At 36.2% G+C, this 23471-nt stretch overlaps 1 long non-coding RNA gene and 1 pseudogene across 4 annotated transcripts in view; one reads left to right on the top strand and one right to left on the bottom strand.

Moving 5' to 3' along the window:
- LOC141584319 (uncharacterized) overlaps window positions 1–23471 on the top strand; it is a 630894-nt gene that overhangs the window by 75103 nt on the left and 532320 nt on the right. The gene's annotated exons all lie outside the window — the stretch shown is intronic.
- On the bottom strand, window positions 6491–6588 carry LOC120363418 (U6 spliceosomal RNA; annotated as a pseudogene).

The raw sequence follows: 23471 nt of genomic DNA, 5'->3' as shown, positions 1-23471 counted from the left end.
TAGGATAGTTAGCTTTTCTTGTTGCAATTGATCCCTTTACTATTATGTCATGCATTTCTGTTTCTCCTTTGATCTTTGTTGATTTAAAGTCTATTTTGTCAGAGACAAGGATTGTAACCCCTGCTTTTTTTTTTTCTTTCCATTTGCTTGGTAAACTATCTTCTATCCCTTTATTTTGAGTCTATGTGTGTCTTTGCACATGAGATGGGTCTCCTAAATATGGCACATGGATGAGTCTTGACTTTTTAGGCAAAGTTATCCAGTTTGCCTGTCTGTGTCTTTTTATTCGAGCATTTAGTCTGTTTACATTTAAGGTTAATATTGTTATGTCTCAATTCGATTCTTCTATTTTGATATTAACTGGTTGTTTTGCCAGTTAGTTGACACACTTTCCTCATTGTGTCAATGTTTTATACCATTTGGTATGTTTTTGAAGTGGCTGATACTGGTTGTTCCTTTCCATGTATAGTGCTTCCTTCAGGAGCTCTTGTAAGGCAGGCCTGGTGGTGATGAAATCTCTCAGCTATTACTTATCCATAAAGGATTTTATTTCTCCTTTACTTATGAAGCTTAGTTTGGCTGGATATGAAATTCTGGGTTCTTTTCTTTAAGGATGTTGCATATTGGCCCCCACTCTATTCTGGCTTGTAAGGTTTCTGCTGAGAGATCCGCTGTGAGTTTGATGGGCTTCCCTTTGTGGGTGACCTGACCTTTCTCTCTGGCCGCCCTTAACATTTTTTCCTTCATTTCAACCCTGGTGAATCTGACGATTATGTGCCTTGGTGGTGTTCTTCCTGAGGAATATCTTTGTGGTGTTCTCTGTATTTCCTGGATTTAAATGTTGGCCTGTCTTGCTAGGTTGGGAAAGTTCTCCTGGATGATACCCTGAAGAGTGTTTTCCAGCTTGGATTTATTTTCCCTGTCACATTCAGGTACACTGATGAAATGTAGATTAGGTCTTTTCACATAATCCCACATTTCTTGGAGGCTTTGTTAGTTTATTTTCACCCTTTTTTCTCTAATCTTGCCTTCTCATTTTATTTTATTTTATTAATCTTCAATCTCTGATATTGTTTCTTCTCCTTTGATCGATTTGGGTATTCAAACTTGTGTATGCTTTGCAAAGTTCTTGTGTTATGTTTTTCAGCTCCCTTAAGTCATTTATGTTCTTCTCTAAGTTAGTTATTCTAGTTAGCATTTCATGTAACCTTTTTTCCAAGTTCTTAGTTTCTTTTCATTGGGTTAGAACATGTTCCTTTAGCTCAGAGAATTTTGTTGTTACCCTCCTTCTGAAGGCTGCTTCTGTCAATTTGTCAAACTCATTCTCCATCCAGTTTTGTTCTCTTGCTGGTGAGGAGTTGTGATCCCTTGGAGGAGCAGAGGTGTTCTGGTTTTTGGTGATTTCACCCTTTTTTCACTGGTTTCTTTTCATCTTTGTGGATTTATCTACCTTTGATCTTTGAAGTTGGTGACTTTCAGATGGGGTCTCTAAGCGGACATCCTTTCTGTTGTTGTTGAAGCTACTTCTTTCTGTTTTTTAGTTTTCTTTCTAACAGTCAGGTCTCTCTGCTGCAGGCCTGCTGGAGGTCCAGTCCACACCCTGCTTGTCTGGGAATCACTCTTGGGGGCTGCAGAAGAGTAAGGTTGCTGCCTGTTTCTTCTTCTGGTATCTTTGTCTCAGAAGGGTACCTGTCAGATGTCAGCCAGAGCTTTTGTTTATGAGGTGCCTCTTTGGATATATGGGGGACAGGGAGCCACCTGAGGAGGCAATCTGTTTCTTATCAGAGCTCAAGTGCTGTACTGGGGGCTTTGTTTTTCCATTCAGAGCTGCTGGGTAGGGACATTAAAGTCTGCTGCAGCAGAACTCACAACTGCCTCTTTTCTCAAGTGCTCTGTCTGGGAAGGTGAGTCTTTATTTGTAACTCCCTGATGTGCTGCTACCTTTTTTCAGAGATGCCCTGCCCAGCGAGGAGGGAGTCTGTTCACAGTCTACCTGTAGAGGCATTGTTGAATTGCCATGGGCTCTGTCCAGCTATTGTGTATTGTTTACAGAGGTAAGGTTAGAACTGCCTTGGTAATGGTAGACTGCTTCCGTAATGGTGGATGCCCTTCCCTCCACAGAACTCGACCATCCCGGGTTGAGCTCAAACTGCTGTGCTCACTGCAAAACTCTCAAGCCAGTGCGTTTCAGATTGCTGGTCTTTGTAGGGGTGGGACCTACTGAGCCAGATCACCTGGCTCCCTGACTTTAGCCCCCTCCTTTCCAGGGAAATGTGAGGCTCTGTCTCACAGGTGTTCCAGGTACCAGTTAAAATGACCTCCCAGATTTGTGTGGGTTTTTGTGCTGGAAACCAGTGGTGCTAGTTGACTGATGTGATCTCCTGGTCTGTGGGTCATAAAGACTGTGGGAAAAGTGCAGTATCTGGACTGGAGTGCCAGAGTTTCTGGAAAAGCCCCTGATGACCTCTGTTGGTTAGGAGCAGTGGGGCAGGGGGAGTCCTCCAGTTCATTGCACTTCCCAGTGAGTCAGGGCCCCAACCTCCCTCTGCTCACCCTCCTTGGGTTACACACAGTGTCCAACTAGTCCCACTGAGATGCACCTGGTACCTTGGTTGGAAATGGGGCTATCACTCACCCTCTGCCGTCGCTCTTGCTGGGAACTGTGCTCCAGAGCGGTTCCTATTTGGCCATTTTAGCAAACCTTTAAAATCTTTTATGGATTTACTTTTTGGTTAATTTTTCTTTTTTGGTTAAATTATTCCTGTTACTATGTGTTCAATTCTCTGAACTCTGAGATTGACATGCACAAGTTAGGGTTCATAGAATGGGGGAAGATTGTGATAATTTATAAAACATAATTTAAAATAATTCTGAGAGGATGACTTGGAAAAAAGGTTCGTGAGAAAGTAATTGAGAGTTTTGCTATTACTTTTAATATGAAGTATTACTAGTTCTACAATGGACTGGAAATAAAATGGGTTTATTTGTGGCTCCAGTGGGGAGGATCAGGGCCAAAGGACAGGAGTTACACAGAAATAAATTTTAACTCAACATAAGAATAAACTTTACTTAAAAGGACTTGCTGGAAAATGGAATGTGTTGCTTTGCTGAGATTTTTTAAACATTGGGAAATGTTCAAAGAGAGATATAATGTCCAGTTGTAATGAATGTTGATGATAGCATTGATGCACAGGTTTGATTTGCTTTCTAACATTTATATTTACTATGTCCATCTTAACTTTTGGAATTATCTTCTTTTGGCAAAACCTGTATAATTCTTTTCAACTGAAAACAAGAGTCATCTGTAATGCTTAATCTTGGCTCCCAAAATATTTTGGCTGCTCTCCTGGTTTCAATCAGATTGTAAAATATAAATGCCCATATAATGCACCTGCAGTTTCTTAAGTTACTATTTTTGAATGTGGTTTTTATTTTTCTTTTATATAATTTGAGCTTTGAAAATTTCTGGGAATGGTTTCTAATGACCTGAAGATTTTCACATTTTATATTAATTTTACAGTATGTAAATTTTGATAGAATTAAATTACAGATAGCATTAAAATATTTTCTAATACATGATATAAATATTTTAGAGAAGTATTTCACTGGTATTTTTGTGGAAAATTCTACACTAGCAAGTCAATTCCTTTTCTTGCCTACACGTATTTTTTCCATATATATATATATGGAAAAAATATGTATATGTATATACTACATTGATGTTATATTAGCCCTGCCATCTCTGTTACAATTATTTTAGCATTTATAGAACTGCATAATTTTAATGGGTGGAATAAGTAAATGCAGTTATCTTAGCATGATCAAATACATAGGCAAGTCTTAACATAGTCTACTTGCTCAGTTCTCTTTAAGCTGGGTCCATGGGAAGGCTTTGGGGAGCACAGAAATCTGTTTATGTATTTAGGGCATATGGATTTTACACAATAACATCACATATGCAAAAAATGAAATGTTCTTTATTTCTCCATATCTGGACTTGAGTTAGTATATAAGCCCATATTTCTGCTTCATAGCAGAAAACTTAAACTCACAAAGTCAAGACAATGTAGTCAAACCTTTGTATCCTTTAGATAAAATCAGGATTCCTTTCTTCTCTTTCTTTACTACCCTCTTAAGTGATGTAAGAATCTTGAAGGCTCATGTAACAACTGACTTTTCTGCTCTTGGATCTGTGAAATTATTTATCAATTTTTGCATATAAAATATTTTTATCTTGATAATTATTAAGCTTTATCTTTTATTTGTTCTCTATCTACACCAGTATCTTCATTCAAGCTGAGTGTGATGCACCTAAAATCTTTCAAGGGCTTTCTTATTTTTCTTGGGACGAAGACAAATCTCCTTAACAGAATGCTTACTATATATTTAATATAGTTTGTGGCTGAGCTGTTTACAATGAACAAAATTTATATAACATCAAAGTATAGCTTGGCACACCTTGACAAATTAGAAGAGATCAGTTATTACAGTACAAGGAAATGGGGCCAAACAGTGGGTGATCTAGTTTAGCTTCAACTGCAAGCTCCATGTGGCTTCTCCTACCTAATCCTGCAGAGAAAGTAGCTCTAACAGAGAGAATACAGATGCAAAGGCAATCTAAACAGAGCACCAAATGTTACAGAGAGAAAGAACTCCCACACCAAAAAGATGCTCATGAGATTTCCAAGTAAAATTAACAGCCAGAAACCTTCATGAAGTATTAGGAGAAGGTACACATTATGTTGAAATCAATGGACAAACAGCATATTTTTATGTTTTGAGGAAGTACATTTTCTAGACCCTCCCTCTTGTTATATTTATTTTGAATCACCATAACCATGGTCCATATCCCTCTATAGTTCTCATTCTCATGTGTTTTACGCATATCACTTAATAGGAATGCATCTCAGTCAAAATATTTGGTATTCCATATATACTTGTGTATATACATGATTTTATTTAGATAAATATTAGGCTACAGATCTTACTTTCTGTTTCTATGCAATCTCACTTGCAATTGCTATCCATGTTGCTGTTTTTACTGCTATATCTTTGCTGCTAGCAGCTGGATATTATGTATACATAATATATATAATACGTACCTACCAAATTTGATGTATTCATTTCCCTTGAAATGACCAGTTGAACTCTCCATAACTTCCTATGACCACAATGTACACCGAGATAGACATTCTCACATGTTTTTCAAGGACCACAGGAGAATTTCCTTAGAATATAAACATAGTGAAAAATGAAACTACTGGATTATGTTACATACACACCTACTCTAATTGATTTGATCGAGCTAGATTGCTCTGGAGAATGGCTACCACAGTTTGTTCCTGTTAATGATGGTCTAGATTTTTCTACACATCGGTTCTTTGTCAATACTTGGGGTTAGCTCACTTTTTTTTTTTTTTACAATATGATTAAAGTAAAATTGTGTCTTATTGATGTTTTAATATACATTTACTGATTACTTGTTATTTTATTTTATTTTATTTTTTGAGACGGAGTTTCGCTTTTGTTACCCAGGCTGGAGTGCAGTGGCACGATCTCGGCTCACTGCAACCTCCGCCTCCTGGGTTCAGGCAATTCTCCTGTCTCAGTCTCCTGAGTAGCTGGGATTACAGGCACGCACCACCATGCCCAGCTAATTTTTTGTATTTTTAGTAGAGACGGGGTTTCACCATGTTGACCAGGATGGTCTCGATCTCTTGACCTTGTGATCCACCCACCTCAGCCTCCCAAAGTGCTGGGATTACAGGCTTGAGCCACCGCGCCCGGCCTTACTTGTTATTAAATATCTTTATATACTTATAAACCATTCAAGTTTCTCCTAGTAATTGACATTTTATATCTGTTGAACATTTACTTTTGGGTTGCTTTTTTTTTCTTATCTATTTCAATTAATTATTTGTATACCATAGATAAAACAATCAGCTATTAGTTTGGGAAATTATAAACAACTTTCCCAGTGTGTCTTTTTTCTGCTATAGTTATTTATATAACCTTTCTTTGAAAAGAGCAATTCTTATTTTTATTGATGCAATCAAACATCAATTGTTAAATTTATGCTTTTGTACTTTGGATTTAGGAAAGCCTTATGTTTAAATAATGATGATATTCTTCTATATTATTATTATTACTATGTTTTATCGTTTTACATTTAAGTTTTTAATCAAATGGGAGTTACATATGATATGAAGAAGCAAACAAACTTTATTTTCTTCCTGAGTAATCCTTTCCCTAAAATAATCTGCTAAACAAATCATCCTTTTCTTACTAATTTTTAGTGTCATTTCTATTATTTATTAATTGCCCACACATATAAGTGGGTTGTTTTAGTGTGACGTTCTCCAAAGCCAGTCCTTAGCCAAGCATTTGATTGCACATAGTTTATTTGGAATGTACCTACTGCAAATGAGTATCTCCATCTTTCTAAGAGATAGTTTATTTTTTTCTTTTTTATAATTTTTAAAAAGATGCTAAACCTATGGAACATTTCACAAAGTGGTGTGTCACCCTTGTGCAGAGGCCATGCTAATCTTCTCTGTATCGTTCCGATTTTAGGCAAGCACTATTCTTTTTTTCTCTTCTTTTCTCTTTCCTCCTTTTTTTCCACTTCCTGCTTAGTTCTGTAGAAATGCAATTATAATTTTTCACCTCTCCTTTACCAGATACTCCCTACAGGGCAAACTTATCTAACTATATGCTTAGGGGCTCCAGAACAGGACTCTCTTCCAAGAGGAGATTGCCTCAAGAGACAACAGTCAATTTGCAACACAAAATATGCCCACTGTGAAACTTTCTCTCACCTGGAAATTTTTGGCCACTTTTACAACCTAATTCTGCCCTTGAAGGCAGCCGTGGTCGCCAGCTTGAGAACCCAGTAGACAAGTCACTGAAGCAAGTTATGTGAACTCCCATCTCTCCCGCACACCTTTCATACAAAGACTCCTTTTAAAAGTGCCCGCTTTGTACTCCAAAAGCAAAGCAGTACTCTGAAAGCAGGAAGCCAGTACTCCCCTAAACTAGCTTGGGAATAAGTCACTTTCTTTATACTAGACTTGCTCTTATTAACTGGGCTTTGCAAATTTTGAGGAATTGGACCTGCGTTTCATTTATAGTACTACTTTAATCCCGGCGGTAAACTCTGGGAGCCAGAGTAAATACAGGAATTGGTGCACCCAGAGTAAGGAATCCAGGGGTGTATATACACCAAACCACTGCAATGCTCGTAAATGGTTAACAACTGCCTGTCGGGAAACAAACAGTTCATAGTACTTGTGATATCTGCAGTGTAAATATCCTCACCAGGCAGAAATGCAAACTGCTGAGTGATTTCAACTAGCTGGCAAAGTTCTTGAAATTTTAACAACTGATTCTCTTGAGCTGGAAGAAGCCAGCTCCAGCCCAGCACTGAAAACCCAATCAATAGTTATTTGTTGAGGGCTGTTCCTAAAGACCGTTAAGTCTTTGGCACTTGGAGACATCTGCGTAGGTGGCAAAAAGTCTCCAGTGACAAGAGAAAATCTCCAGGGAAAATAAATACAGGTGCTGGCAGTTGGAGAACCAGCACATGAGGGGAGACATAGAATGCACAGAGTATCAGCTGCATAGACTGGTCTCTGGAATAGAATACAAAATCTTTTGTATCCATCTTTGTCTCTTATCAGAATTTTTAGTATGCCTTAACATTTTTTAGGGCTTATTTGTTATTCTTTTTTTAAAATTTTTTATTTATAGATTCTTTTTCTTGAAATTCTGATCGCATTGGATATGTAGATTAATTGGGAGAAAAGTAGGATACCTCTTTAAAATTTTGGTCATCTTATAACTGAGCCTTTATTATAAAGATCATAAGATGTTTGTTTTACTTATGTTTTATTTTTCCTTGTTTTTCTTCATGTGTGCTTGCTTGCACATAGTCATTGAGTAGTCAGTATTTACTAGTAATCAATTAACTTCATATCCTAATTCTTCCATCTTCCCACAAGATTGTTGAACTCATTTTTCATTAAAGAACAATGATTTTTAGGTTATGCAGACCTCCTTGATGGTGTCCAGAAGTTTGATTAGGCTGAGGGACACAAATATCTTTGATCATGGGAGGACCCTACCTTCCCTATACCTACTCTATTCTTTAAAGCCCCCAGTTATGTTCAAAGGTAGGTCAGATTTGAGGGTTTGTCTCTCCTGCTCCCAAACTTAGGCCAAATTAAATAAATCTTTCTGTGCTCTTCAATGTTGATGTGTCAGTGTTTGGCTTACTTACAGTGCATTGAGTATATGAACCTAAATTTTGGGGTTCAGTAACAATCTCATATAGGCTATTATTTATTTGTCCAATTACTCAAATCTTTTTATGTTCTGTGGTAAGTTCAATGCTGTTTTCTATAAAACCTGTAATCATTCATTCATATTTTAATTTCTAGGTAATTCATGGGATTTGATGCTATTGTGAATGGTGTCATTTCTATTACATTATCTAGTCATTGCTGGTATAGAGTTTTTCTTGTTGACACTATTGAGCTTTCTGTGTACACCATCAGAATTTAAACCTTGTGGTCCCAAGATCCCTTTATAATCTTAACATTTACTGATGATCTCAAAATTATTAATCCCAAAGATTCTGATGAGCTTTCATTTATGTGTGGTGATATTTATTGCATTAAAAATTAAAATAGGCTGGGCATGGTGGCTCATGCCTATAATCCCAACACTTTGAGAGGCTGAGGAGGGCAGATCCTGAGGTCAGGAGATTAAGACCATCCATTGCTTGAACCTGGGAGGCAAAGTTTGCAGTAAGCCGAGATTAAGCCACTGCACTCTAGCCTGGGCAACAGAGCAAGACTCTGCCTCAAAATAATAATAATAATAATAATAATAATAATAATAATAATATAGAAAATTTTAAACGATTTAATATCAATCTTTAGAAGTTAATGTAAATAACATTTTGCTAATGAAAAATAACTATATATTTCCAAAATAAAAATATATTAAAAAGAATTGAGTTGTTTTAGCTTTATGGAAAGCCTTTAAGGTTTGACCTAGTAGAAACTGCTAAATTTTTACATATGCTTTTTATTTCAGTCTGTTGCCATGTTACATGGCATATAGCTTCTGAAATCACTGTACAATCATAAGAAAATAAAAGTGAAAAGGACAAAAACAACTTAGTATTATGAAAATAGTCCTGACCTTGTGAACTCGAAGAGGGTCTTAGGAACCCTCAGAATCTTCAGACTACATTTGAAAACTGCTGATGTGGATGACTTTCTCATTTATAATTATTTACATATTCGAATTTGTTGTCTATTATATATTTTCTTTATTTTCTCATGCTGACCAAGATTTCTGGTTTTAGGTTGTTCTCCTCAGCTTTGTCGAGGGTTTTCCAACATTAGCACAATGTTCAATTTTTAAATTAATTATTAGCTTAGCGGTTCTCTAATTCAATAATTTATGCTGCAATTATGAAATTAATTTTTTTATTCTTTCTTTGGATTTGCTCTATCCTTTATCCAGTTGTGTTAATTGAACCCATAATGTTTATTATTACTATTTTTACTGTTTTGATTGATATGTTTAAAGCTATAAATTTCCTCTTGGTACTGCACTAACAGTGTACTGTAAATTTTAATGTAGTGCTTTGTTCATGGGTGACTCATTAATACGTTTATACTTCTACAGACCAAAGGTATTGTTGTTGTTAGTTACATTTATTTAATTATGGCCAGAGAACATAAACTATATATTCTTAATTGTTAGAAATTTATAGGGATTTGGTTATAGGTTAGGAATTTAAAAGCATATGTATTATTTATTATTGAGTATAATGTTCTTGATAAGCTTTTAATATCTATATTTCTTTTTATCCTAAAAACAAAAAGATTACTTATTATTACAATTACTACTTAATAATAGATTAAGTAGTAAGTAATAATAGATTCCCATCATACTGATTCCTCATGACCCATTGTACCGCTTTCAAGGGTGATTCAATGATAGCAGATGTTACCCTTTGCATGCTGACAGAATATGTTTTGCACTACAAAAGAAGAAACCCAAGCTTGTGAATTTGGAAGTTTATGTAGAAATTGCTATGCACATACCACTCTTTAAAGTAAATAATTTTCTCTGAGAAGAAAAAAAGTGAAGATTTGTGCCCCTAGTATGCTAGCACTTGGCACCTGAGAAGAAAAGTTTTATTGCCCTTTGAATGGAAGCAGATGGCTCCAGGTCTGACACTTGGGTATGTGAGAAAATGGGTCTGAGGAAAGAAAAGAAACTTTTTTTTTTTTAAATGACATTTCAGTTTTCTTTGCTTAGAAACCCTAGCTGTACAGAAACACGAAAATATTCATATTGTGTGTCAGAACTTCTATAATTCTTTTGTTCAGGCTTATTGTGTTTTAAAAATCTTCTAGATCTTTGTTTATATTTATATTCCTTATGCATTAGACTCTAAGAATTTTTGTAAAAATATTTCAGCATGATTTTTGGTTTATTTACTCATAGCTTTATATAAGTTATTAAAAAATCAATGTTGAGGCTATGTTGATAGGTGCATATGTGTTTGTGATATTGCATTTTTTGAATCTATTGTTCTTTTATAGATACATGACATCTTTTGTTTTACCTTGTGAATTTTCCTTAGTGAATTCTACTTTGCCTGTTATTAAAGTTTTCATCTGGCTTCTTTTTGTTTTTTGTTTTTTTGATACATTTATTTTCATTCACTTACATTCAAAATTTCTACATTAATTTGCTTTAAGTTTGCCTCTTACAGAAAACATATTTCCAGGTCTTTATTTTCTTATTTTGTATCAAGCCTCAGATTCCTGTCTTTTAACTGATATATTTAATACATATATATTACTAATACATATCTTACATACATTTAATACATATAATTAGTACTACATTAGGATTTTTTTTCCGTCTTATTTCATATTAACATTTTCTATTTCTGTATTTCTATTTTGCTTCTTTTTGGCATTTTCTAGCCTCATTGAAAAGGTTGATTATTCTAGTATATGAGTTTTTTACAAAGTGTCTATTATTAGTTTTCTGGAAGCTACCTTAATTTATTAAGATTCATACCTAAATTTACTTTTCTCTATTATTTCTGAAATTGATCAGTATCTTTATATTTTGCACAAACAAGGCAATGACTTGAACATGCTCCCCTTTCTAGCTTTCAGTAATCTCTTGCCCTTCCCATCTCTTAACCCTGACATATTGGTTTCATTTATTTCTTGTTCTGGCAGACTTTGGGGTTCCATTCTGGGTAATGATAGAATGATATAAGTTACTTATTATAGCCCACTTCCAGTATATATTTTAATGATTTCCTGTATTTATTTTTGTCTTCTTGTTGAAGTTCTGTTTCCCAAAATGTTTTAATGAAATTTTCTGTGACAAAACTTCAGAGGCATTGAGAATATTTTCATTTACCCTCTTATTAAATGATAGTTATTTTTGTATATAAGTTCTATAAATAGAAATACTGCTGAAAACATTACTACGCTTTTTTTTCTTAAAGTGTTACTCTTGAGAACCAAATGTAAATCTGGTATTTTTTTTATAGGAAGACATAGGTTCTTTCTTTTACTTTTACTTTTGTATGTATAAATTTATGGGGTACAAGTGTACTTTTATTACATGCATAGATTGCATATTGGGGAAATGAGGGCTTTCAGGGTATCAGTCACTCAAATAGCATACATTGTACCCCTTAAGTTATCCCTCGTCATCTATCTGTCTTCTGCCTCCTTTTTCTTCTGGGTCGCCATTGTCTATCATTTTATACTCTATACACTCTATCTTTATGTGTATGCATTATTTAGTTACCACCTTTTAAGTGAGAACATGCAGTATTTTTCTTTTTATGTGTGACTTCTGTCACTTGAGATAATGGCCTCCAGTTCTATTCATGTTGCTGCAAAAGACATGCTTATATTTTTTATGGCTTAATAATGTTGTTCTTTAGTTTTGGGAAATTTGCAGTCATATATTAGGCATATTTTCATTCTTTTCTATTTTTGGTTGTTTTGAGACTCCCATTATATGGATAGTGACACTTCTACTAAAGTGTACGTATATTAATGTTTTTGTGGTAAACAACAGAATTAGTTTATACAATAAATAACTGTTCTCTGTGGGCACAGAAAGCATAATTTCAACTAATAAGTATTAAGCATTTGCCATTTTATTGCACTGTTAAACCTGTAGGTATTTTTTGGGAGATTCTAAAATCCAGAGATGTTGTGTAATTTGCTCGTCTATCTAACAGAAGTAGGACTAGATTTCAAACCTAAGCCATCTAATTTTAAGTGTTACATTCTTTTCATCCATGTTATTGTCTTCCTTAAATATGTAAAACTAGAAACAAAAATGAAAAGAGTATCAATAAATTTCTATTATATCAATGATATTTGAGGATCGTTTCAAAAATTAGCAAGAAAATATCTCTGATAAAATGCTCAGCTCATTAGATAAACTTAAAAGTCATGGGCAAACCCACCTAATCAAAGCCTCACTGAGTATATCTCACTCTAGTTTTATGTATGAGTTCATGAAATATGTTAGCTTATCTTAGAAGCAATGTATCAAATATGGCATTAAGTTAAATAAAATGATTCCTTTTGCTAATGGAAAAGTTTGTTTTAATTTTTTAATACAAATCCCATCACATTTTACTTTATTGATGGACATGAGTCAGTTTAAAGGTATCACATATTGAAAAATAAGTGTAGCAAAAAGGCAAATAATCCAAACAGTCATATCAAGATCATTGTTTTCACAAAAGCAACATGTGGAATCCCAATGATAAATTAAATGATTCTCAGAAAATAAACAAGAGCTATGAAAACTGAAGGAAATTAAAGTTCCAGTTAGTTGATTGTGTTAGGCTGTTTCTTGCCTTGCTCTAAAGAAATACCTAAGGCTGGGTAATTTATAAGAAAAGAGGCTTACTTGGCTTAAGGCTCTGCAGTCTGTACAGGAAACATAGTGCTGGCATTGGCTTTTAGTGAGGGCCTGAAGGGAGAGCAGGTGTCTCACATGGCATGTGTGGGAGAAAGAAAGATTGGGAAATGCCACACAATTTTAAACAATCAGATCTTGAATGAACTCAGTCAAAACAGAGGAGCTGGTGCTAAGCCATTCATGAAGGATATGCCCTCATGATCCCCATACCTCACACCAGGTCTCACCTCCAATACTGGGATTACATTTCAACATGAGACTTGGAGAGTACAAATTCAAACTGCATTATTCTGCTCTGGTCCCCATAAATCGCATGTCCGTTTCACATTGCAAAATAAAATTCTCTCTTCACAAAGTCCCCCAAAGCATACTCATTCCAGCATTAACTCAAAAGTCCTAAGTCCAAAATCTTATTTGGAAATAAGTTTCTCTCATCCATGAGACTAAAATCAAAACAAGTTATTTACTTCTAAGATACAGTGGGGGTATGGGCATTAGGTAGACATTCTCTGTCCAGAAGAAAGTAAATGGCCAAAAGAAAATGGCTGTAGGCACCACACAAGTCTGAAACCCAGCAGAGCAGTCATTAAACCTTAAAGGTCCAGAATGTTCTCCTTTGATTCCATGTCCCACAATCAGGGCACACTGCTGCAAGGGGGTGGACTCCCAAGGTCTTGGGCCGTTCCACCCTTATGGTTTTTCAAGGTTTAGCTCACATAGCTGCTCTCACAGGTTGGATTTGAGTGCTAGTAGGTTTTCCAGATACAGCATGGAAGCTAATGGTAGATGTACCATTCTGGGGTCTAGTGGATGGTGACTCCCTTCCCACAGCTCCACTAGGTATGTTCCAGTGGGCACTCTCTGCTGGGGCTCCAACCCCACCTTTTTCCTTTACACTGCCCTGGTAGGGGTTTTCTGTGAGGACTTTGTTTCTGTGACAAGCTTCTGCCTAGGCACTGTATGCTTTTCTGTACATCCTCTGAAATCTCAATGTAGACTGCCAGGCTTCTTTCACTCTTGTCCTCTGTGCACCTTCATGCTTAACACCACTTTGAAGCCACCAAGGTTCATAGCATTTACCCCCTTGGAGTGGTGGTCTGAGCTGTATCTGGGCCCCTTTGAGCTCCAGCTAGAGCCGTAGAACGGGGGGATGCAGGGAGAAGCCACCTTAGGTGGTATAAGTCTTTGGTGCTCCTGGCCTGGCCCAGGAAACCATTCTGTCCTTCTGGGTCATTGGACCTGTGATGGCAAGGGTTACCTTGAAGATCTCTGAAAATGGCTTGGAGGCCTTTTTTCTATGGTCTTGGCTACAGGCTCATGTCTTTCTTTTAGTTATGCAAATTTCTCTAGCAAGTGGTTACTCTGCAGCCTTCCTGGATTCTTCCCCTGAAAGAGGGGCTTTTCTTTTCTACCATGTGTCCAGGCTGCAAATTTTTCAAACTTTATTGTTCTGCTAATCTTTTAATTATAGGCTTCAACTTTAGGTCATTTGTTTCCTCCCACATCTGAGCATTGAATGTTAGAAGCAGACACACCACATCTTGAACATTTTGCTTCTTAGAAATTTCCTCTGAGAGGTATCCTAAATCATCACTGTAAAGTCCAGACTTCCACAGATTCCCTACGGCATGAACAGAATGCAGCCAAACTCTTTGCTAAGGCATAACAAACATGACTTTTGCTACAGTTTCCAATACATTATTTATTTCCGTTTGAGACCTCTCCATCCTGACTTCCCTGTCCACATCACTATCAGCATTTTGGCTACAACCATGTAACCAGTCTCTCTAAGAAGATCCAAACTTTCCTTGATAGTTGCATCTTCTTCTGACCCTTCCAAACTCTTTCAACCTCTGCCTACTCCAAAATGTCTTCCACATTTTCAGGTATATTTTTATGAATGTTTTACTCCTGCATACCATTTTGTGTGTGTGAGAGAGGCTATTCATTCCTACATTGCTATAAATACCTGAGGGTAAGAAGTTTATAAGAAAAGAGGTATAGCTTGCTCATGGCTCTGCAGCCTGTACAGGAAGCATGGCACTGGCATCAGCTTCTGGGGAGGGCCTTAGGAAGCTTCTAATCATGATAGTAGGTGAAGCGGGAACAGGTGTCTCACATGGGGGGATGGGTAGGAGCAAGAGAGACAGTAGGAAGCACTACACATTTTTTTTTTTTTTGAGACGGAGTTTTGCTCTTGTTACCCAGGCTGGAGTGCAATGGCGCGATCTCGGCTCATTGCAACCTCCGCCTCCTGGGTTCAGGCAATTCCCCTGCCTCAGCCTCCTGAGTAGCTGGGATTACAGGCACGCACCATCATGCCCAGCTAATTTTTTGTATTTTTAGTAGAGACAGGGTTTCACCATGTTGACCAGGATGGTCTAGATCTCTCGACCTCATGATCCGCCCACCTCGGCCTCCCAAAGTGCTGGTATTACAAGCTTGAGCCACCGCGCCCAGCCAGCACTACACATTTTTAAACAATCAGATCTCATATTAACTCACTCATAGCAAAGAGAATACCACTAAGCCATTCATGAGGGATATTCCCAATTCCTATACCTTCTACCAGGCCTTACCTGCAACACTGAGGATTGCATTTCAACATTAGATTTGGGGAAACTTATATCCAAACCATATCAATGGTAATGGCTTTTCACCGTACAGGATAATAACAGATGAATAGTCCGTTGCAGTTTCAATGCTGCAAAGGACTTTTAAAAGTTTTAATACAATATTTAATATTGATAAGAAGAAATTGATACCAGGAATGCTGAGTGACCAAATCAAAGGCAACTGGCCTCATAGGAGTTTAGCAGTGATACTGAGTCTTTTTCGCTGATAGACAATGGTGTGGTAAAAGGCATTAGAGCTGGTGGACTTGGGCTTGAAACCTGGTGAGGCTACTTATGGCTATGTGCCTTGGAAAAGTTATTTAGCAGGCTTCTCTACATCCATAAACTGGAGATAATAGTACTTAATCTGATAGGGTTACTGTAGATAGAAGTAGACATAATTATGTAAAATATCTGATTCAAAGTAGGCTTTCAACCAGTGTTAACTAGCAGAGGTTATTATCAAAAGAAAATGCTGTTATTTGTTGTAGATTCATTACATTTGAGTTTTATCAAACTAGATCAATATTTTTTTCTGTTCTTTAGAATGAATTTTGATACGAGGTTATTTGGATCTACTGTCTTACTATTGGTCATGTTTTTCTGTTGAGTGCTTTGAATTAAATTACATCAGTGGTATACAAACACATATAATTTTGGGGTGTTTTAAGAAAAGGAAAAAAAACACTGTGGATATTTGCTCACCAGACAAATTTTTATTCATTTCAAATCTAAGAATAGAATGAGGACCTACGTGCTATTGTATTCGTGAAAGGACTTAATGCTACCATCTTAGTAGAATGACAATGGATGTCTTGGCTAAAATTTTAACTATAAAATATTTTAAAAAGACTAACAAATATTAGCAAATGACAAAATGATGAAAAATCAGATCAAAAAGTACTTTTAATTGAGTAAAATAACTCAAGCCCTTAAATAACTCAGATATACTACTGAAATATGAAAATATTAATAATGATTATTAACAAAGCTGAAGATAAATAGCTAAGAAAAACAGGTGAAATAATGGAAATGGTAAATACATGTTAAATTGACAAATTATAAAATACCATGTTCATATAAAGTGGTAGTGGGAATGACATAAGACGATGATTCAGATTTTTAAATTTTGCTGAAATCTTTTGCCTTCATTTGATTGAAGAAAAAAACAGTATTCGAATTAATGATTTTAAAGAAAGGACCTGGAGAAACACTTATAAACATTAAAATATAAGTTGTTGGACTAAGAAAAATAGAAAAATTTCAAAAGGGCCAGCTATGTACTGCTTCCTGACTCTCAATGAATGTTTAATACTGTTGGATTTAGGTAATGGATAGATACATATTTAGCTTGCTTATTCACCTATATGATGCATCAGAACCCAAAGAGTCCATTCTCCAGCACTCTTTCAGGGGTTTGAATTTTTTAGACTGGGATAGGACCTGGAAATCTGCATCCTAAAATATTTCTTCAGATAATTTGCAACTAAGTTTGGGAAGTACTGCAACATGTTAAAATATCAATTATGTTAAAACAAATGAATATTGTGCTTCAGTTACATAGAAGAAATTATTCTAGACTCTTGGAAGCATAGATAATCATTTCCTTGATCTTATCTCAAATAATTGGATCTATTAGAAGAGAGTTGCCCTAGAAGTCCCATAAGAAAACTACTCTTACATTAGCTAAAAGTAAGAATAGATTACTTTCCTTTTGACTTCATTATCTATCCAGTAGTCATTCAGGAGCAGGTTGTTCAGTTTCCATGTAGTTGTGCAGTTTTGCATGAGTTTCTTAGTCCTGAGATCTAATTTGATTGCACTGTGGTCTGAGAGACTGGTTGTTAGGATTTCCATTTTTTTTTTGTATTTGCTGAGGAGTGATTTACTTCCAGTTATGTGGTAAATTTTAGAGTAAGTATGATGTGGTGCTGAGAAGAATGTATATTCTGTGGATTTGGGGTGGAGAGTTCTGTAGATGTGTATTAGGTCCACTTGGTCCAGATCTGAGTTCAAGTCCTGGATATCCTTGTTAATTTTCTGCCTCATTGATCTGTCTAATACTGACATTGGAGTGTCAAAGTCTCCTACTATTATTGTGTGGGAGTCTAAGTGTCTTTGTAGGTCGTTAAGAACTTGCTTTATGTATCTGGGTGCTCCTGTATTGAGTGCATACATGTTTACGATAGTTAACTTTTCTTATTGCAATTGATACCTTTACCATTATGTAATGCCTTTCTTTGTCTCCTTTGATCTTTGTTAATTTAAAGTCCATTTTGTCAGAGATGAGAATTGCAACTGCTTTTTTTCACTCTCCATTTGCTTGGTAAATCTTCCTCCATACCTTTATTTTGAGTCTGTGTGTGTCTTTGCACGTGAGATGGGTCTCCTGAATACAGCACATGGATGGGTCTTGACTTTTTTTCCTATTTGATAGTCTGTCTTTTGATTGGGGCATTTAGCCATTTACACTTTAGGTTAAATAATGTTATGTGTGAATCTGATCCTGCCATTTTGATACTAGTTGGTTGTTTTGCCCATTAGTTGATGCAGTTTTCTCATTGAGTTGATGGTCTTTATCATTTGGTATGTTTTTGCAGTGGCTGGTACTGGTTGTTCCTTTCCATGTCTAGGGCTTCCTTCAGGAGCTCTTGTAAGGCAGGCCTGGTGGCGATGAACTCTCTCTGCAATTACTTGTCCATAAAGGATTGTATTTCTCCTTCACTTATGAAGCTTAGTTTGGCTGGATATGAAATTCTGGATTGAAAGTTCTTTTCTTTAAGAATGTTGAATATTGGCCCCCACTCTCTTCTGGCTTGTAGGGTTCCTGCCAAGAGATCCGCTGTCAGTCTGATGGGCTTCCCTTTGTCTGTAACCTGACCTTTCTCTCTGGCTGCCTTTAGCATTTTTTCCTTCATTTCAACCCTGGTGAATTTGACATTTATGTGCCTTGGAAAAAGAGAAGAGTAACAGATTACTTTCCTTTTGGAAAGGAGAAGAGTAAGAAAGCAAGCTTTCTGAACCAGGCTTTGATAAACTGTTAAGTCTTAACAGGATCCATGGGAAGAAGATTTTCCAGGAATGAACAATAATGTGAGCACAATCAACAAAATCTGCTCAGTGTATATTTAGAGAAAGGCAAATCATTTTAGTTTAGAATACTTTGACGGCCATATGTTCATCCAGTTAATAAATATTTGTTGAGAGTAAACCAGGGTAAAAATAGTTACAGTGTGAGTAGAGAGAAGTAATTAGATTCGCATGATACTCAACTAGAAATTAAAGATTAATTAAATGTAGGCTAGAACTTAATGGTTAATTGGATTTGGGCAGGATGTGAATGAAGGAGAGGAGTAAAAGATCACTTGAGATTTCTGGTACAGACTACTGCCTGTGTTATAATAATAGATACCGGTTTTTTTATACCTCTTATAGACACTGAATGTGATCATTTACTTAGTATCACTTAAACCTTGTGACAGTGCAGTAAAGTGGGAAATATAGCCCCTCTGTTGATACTAGAGATAGTCAAATTATCATGATTGGATAAGGAAATTTTTCCATACTTGACCACTTTCTTTCATTTTCTCTCCTATTAAAGCAATCAGGAACAATAAAAACACTGATTAATATTCCACTACTGTCAATGGGAAATGATACATTCCAATTCATATTCAAAGTAAAAATATTTTAAATTACATTGCTTTAGGTGAGATACTTAATTTTGATAAATAGGCCTCTCACTTGAGATCTACTATGATTGTGTTTAACTTTGAGCTTAAGAATTAATTAACACTGTTTATTACTCTCAATTTAGTTGCATGCTTTTGGACTGAGTTATTTATCTTAAAATAATCCCCTAAACCACTTATTATCAGGACTTAAGAAAACAAATGGAGATATTTTAGGGCGTGCAAATCAAATGTATTTTTCTCTTAATTTTCACTAAGAGTAGGGGTGAGTTTTAAAATATAATCCCAGCAAGAGATCATGTTCCCTTTCCAAAAAGTGCGCTTTTTTTCACAGAAAGATGTTGAAAATTGAGAGAGTAAAATTAGAAAATCAAAGATTGCTATGAATAAAAATAATGTTCTTTCATAGTTTCTGTTATTTTATTTTTCATTATAATTTAGGGCATTACGAATTTTGTAAAAGAACTTGATCAGAATTTCAAAAGAAAAAGGGAACCTAGAAGAATCGCCAATTCAAACCTTAATGATCAATTTATTGGAAATTAAGCAGTACAGCCACAGGATGAATACATGTGTAATTAAAATAATTCTCAACAATAATATTATGCCACAATGTGGTTCCTTAGCACACAGTTCAGTGCTGTTCATACTTGTCCCCTAAATTTGATTAGCACATACTTTTGCTTGAAGAAAGAAAATTGTGTCAAAGTCTAGTTTAAGTCTGTAGTCACCAGTAATGAAGTGGAAGAAATTTAAATTCTACTGTGTATTGCCCCTGGGGCATGGAGAGATTTATAAGTAAGGCCATATTCTACTCTCACTCAAACATCCCATCTGCCCTGGATTCTGCCAAATTCAATAGTGACTAGAGACAAGACTGTGTACCTCAGAGTTATTTGAAGTATCCGTAATTAAGAGAAGGATTAGAAAAATTTGGAGATACTGTGACTATAATATACAGATCTATAAACAGCCTTGAGCTTGAATTAACAATATAGTTAAAATTTTTATCATGTTCTTAGAGAAGAAACTGCTCACATTAATTTCTTTTCTATTCAACTCCACTCCAATACATAGATTATAGCAATGTCTTGCCTATGATTAAACAAAACTATGTATCAGACCCATTTGAAAATAGTGTTATAGATAGATTATATAGATACATAGGTAGGTAGATAGATACATAGAGAGAGAGAGAGAGGTAAGTAGACAGATGAACTTACTTCTCCCAGTGGTCAGAAGGTTGGGACAAGAACATGTACTTAGTCTTTAGACCTGTATCTTTTCCCGTTTCAAGGTTTCCAGTAGTGAGCGGTGACAACCGTTGTTAGAATACAGCCAGTGGCAATTGTGAATGGCAGTTCACTTTTGATTTGGTTCTCTTTAACGCTGTTATTGGTGTATAGGAATGCTTGTGATTTCTGCATATTGATTTTGTATCCTGAGACTTCACTGAAGTTGCTTATCAGTTTAAGGAGATTTTGGACTGAGACAGTGGTGGTCTTCTAAATATGCAATCTTGTCATCTGCAGATAGAGACAATTTGACTTTCTCCTTTTCTAATTGAATACCCTTTGTTTTTTTTTCTTGCTTGATTTCTCTGGCTAGAACTTTGAATACTATATTGAATAGGAGTGGTGAGAGAGGGCATCCTTGTCTAGTGCCAGATTTCAAAGGGAATGCTTCCAGTTTTTGCCCATTCAGTATGATATTGGCTGTGGGTTTGTCATAAATAGCTCTTACTGTTTTGAGATATGTTCCATCCATACCTAGTTTATTGTGAGTTTTAGCATAAAGTCCTGTTGAATTTTGTCCATAGCCTTCTCTGCATCTATTGAGATAATCATGTAGTTTTTGTCTTTGGTTCTCTTTATGTGGTGGATTACGTTTATAGACTTGCATATGTTGAAACAGCCTTGCATTCCCAGGATGAAGCCTACTTGATCATGATGGATAAGCTTTTTGATGTGCTGTTGCAATTGGTTTGCACTAACAAGGATGTAAAGGACCTCTTCAAGGAGAACTACAAACCACTGCTCAAGGAAATCAGAGAGGACACAAACAGATGGAAAAACATTCCATGCTCATGGTTAAGAAGAATGAATATTGTGAAAATGGCCATACTGCCCAAAGTAATTTATAGATTCAGTACTATTCCCATAAAGCTACCTATAACCCTCTTCACAGAACTGGAAAAAAACCATCTTAAACTTCATATGGAACCAAAAGAGAGCCTACATAGCCAAGACAACCTAAGCAAAAGGAACAAAGCTGGAGGATCACACTACCTGACTTCAAACTATACTACAAGGCCACAGTAATCAAAACGGCATGGTACTGTTATCAAAACAGAGATATAGACCAATGGAACAGAATAGAGGCCTTGGAGGCAACACCACACATCTACAGCCATCTGATTTTTGACAAACCTGAGAAAAACAAGCAATGCGGAAAGGATTCCCTGTTTCATAAATGGTGTTTGGAAAACTGGCTAGCCATGTGCAGAAAGCAGAAACTGGAACCCTTCCTGACACCTTACACTAAAATTAACTCCAGATGGATTAATGACTTAAACATAAGACATAACACCATAAAAACCCTAGAAGAAAGCCTAGGCAAAACCATTCAGGACATAGGCATAGGCAAGGTCTTCATGACTAAAACACCAAAAGCTTTGGCAACAAACACCAAAAGAGACAAATGGGATCTAATGAAACATCAGAGCTTCTGTACAGCAAAATAAACAATCAGTAGAGTGAATTGGAAACCAATAGAATGGGAAAAAGTTTTTGTAATCTACCCATCTAACAAAGGGCTAATACCCACACTCTACAAAGAACTAAAACAGATTTGCAGGAAAAAAGCAAACAAACACATTCAAAAGTAGGCCAAGGACATGAACAGACACTTTTGAAAATAAGACATATATGAAGCCAACAAACATATGAAAAAATGCTCATCATCACTGGTCATTAGAGAAATGCAAATAAAAACCACATTGAGATACCATCTCACTCCAGTTAGAATGGCCATCATTAAAAAATCTGGAGACAACAGATGCTGGAGAGGATGTGGAGAAACAGAAACACTTTTACACTGTTGGTGGGAGTGTAAATTAGTTCAACCATTGTGGAAGACAAGTGTGGCCATTCCTTAAGGATCTAGAAATAGAAACTCCATTTGACCCAGCAATCCCATTACTGGTTATGTATCCAAAAGATTGCAAATCATTCTGTTACAAAGACACATGCACATGTATATTCATTGCAGCACTGTTTACAATAGCAAAGACCTGGAACCAACCCAAATGCCCATCAATGATAGACTGGACAAGGAAAATGTAGCACATATACACCATGGAATACTATGCAGACATAAAAAACAATGAGTTCGCATCCTTTGTAGGGACATGAATGAATCTGGAAACCATCATTCTCAGCAAACTGACACAAGCACAAAAAATCAAACACTGCATGTCCTCACTCATACATGGATGTTGAACAATGAGAACACATGGACACGGGGAGGGCAGTTTCACACACTAAGGTCTGTTGGTGAGGAATAGGGGAGAGTTAGCGGGGGTAGGGAGGATAGGGTGGGATAACATAGGGAGAAATGCCAGATATAGGTTATGGGGGGATGGAGGCAGCAAACCACCTTGCCATGTATGTACCTATGCAGCAATCCTGTATGTTCTGCACATGTACCCAGAACCTAAAGTGCATTAAAATATATAGATACATATGAAAGAAAGAATTTCAAAACGCAACTCTACTCACTACTACCCAGCATTCCTGATGCTCCTTGCTATACTTATTACCTTCTAAATACTAGCAATTTACATATTCATCATGTTTGTCTCCCTCCTCCTCCTCCTCTGGAATGTTAATTCATAGAGAAATCTTCATTGTATTGACTGAAATAAAGCACCCAGTGTCTGATATATTATAAAAAAAAGAGAGAGAGAGAGAGTACAGCCAGTGAGTGGAAAGTATGTTGGGGCCGGATGAGGTCTCAGGCCTGCAGTTAAAACCCTGGGTAATTAATTCCTCAATCCATTCCAGTGAGACTAAAAGACATACTGCCAATGACAAGACAACATGATTTTTTATTATGGAACAAAGGAATGTAAAATGAAAGCCAGGTACAACAGGTAATTCATTAC

The sequence above is a fragment of the Saimiri boliviensis genome, chromosome 4, assembly GCF_048565385.1.
Source record: "Saimiri boliviensis isolate mSaiBol1 chromosome 4, mSaiBol1.pri, whole genome shotgun sequence".
Taxonomy (NCBI): Eukaryota; Metazoa; Chordata; class Mammalia; order Primates; family Cebidae; genus Saimiri; species Saimiri boliviensis.
This window is presented reverse-complemented; position numbering and strand designations above follow the sequence as displayed.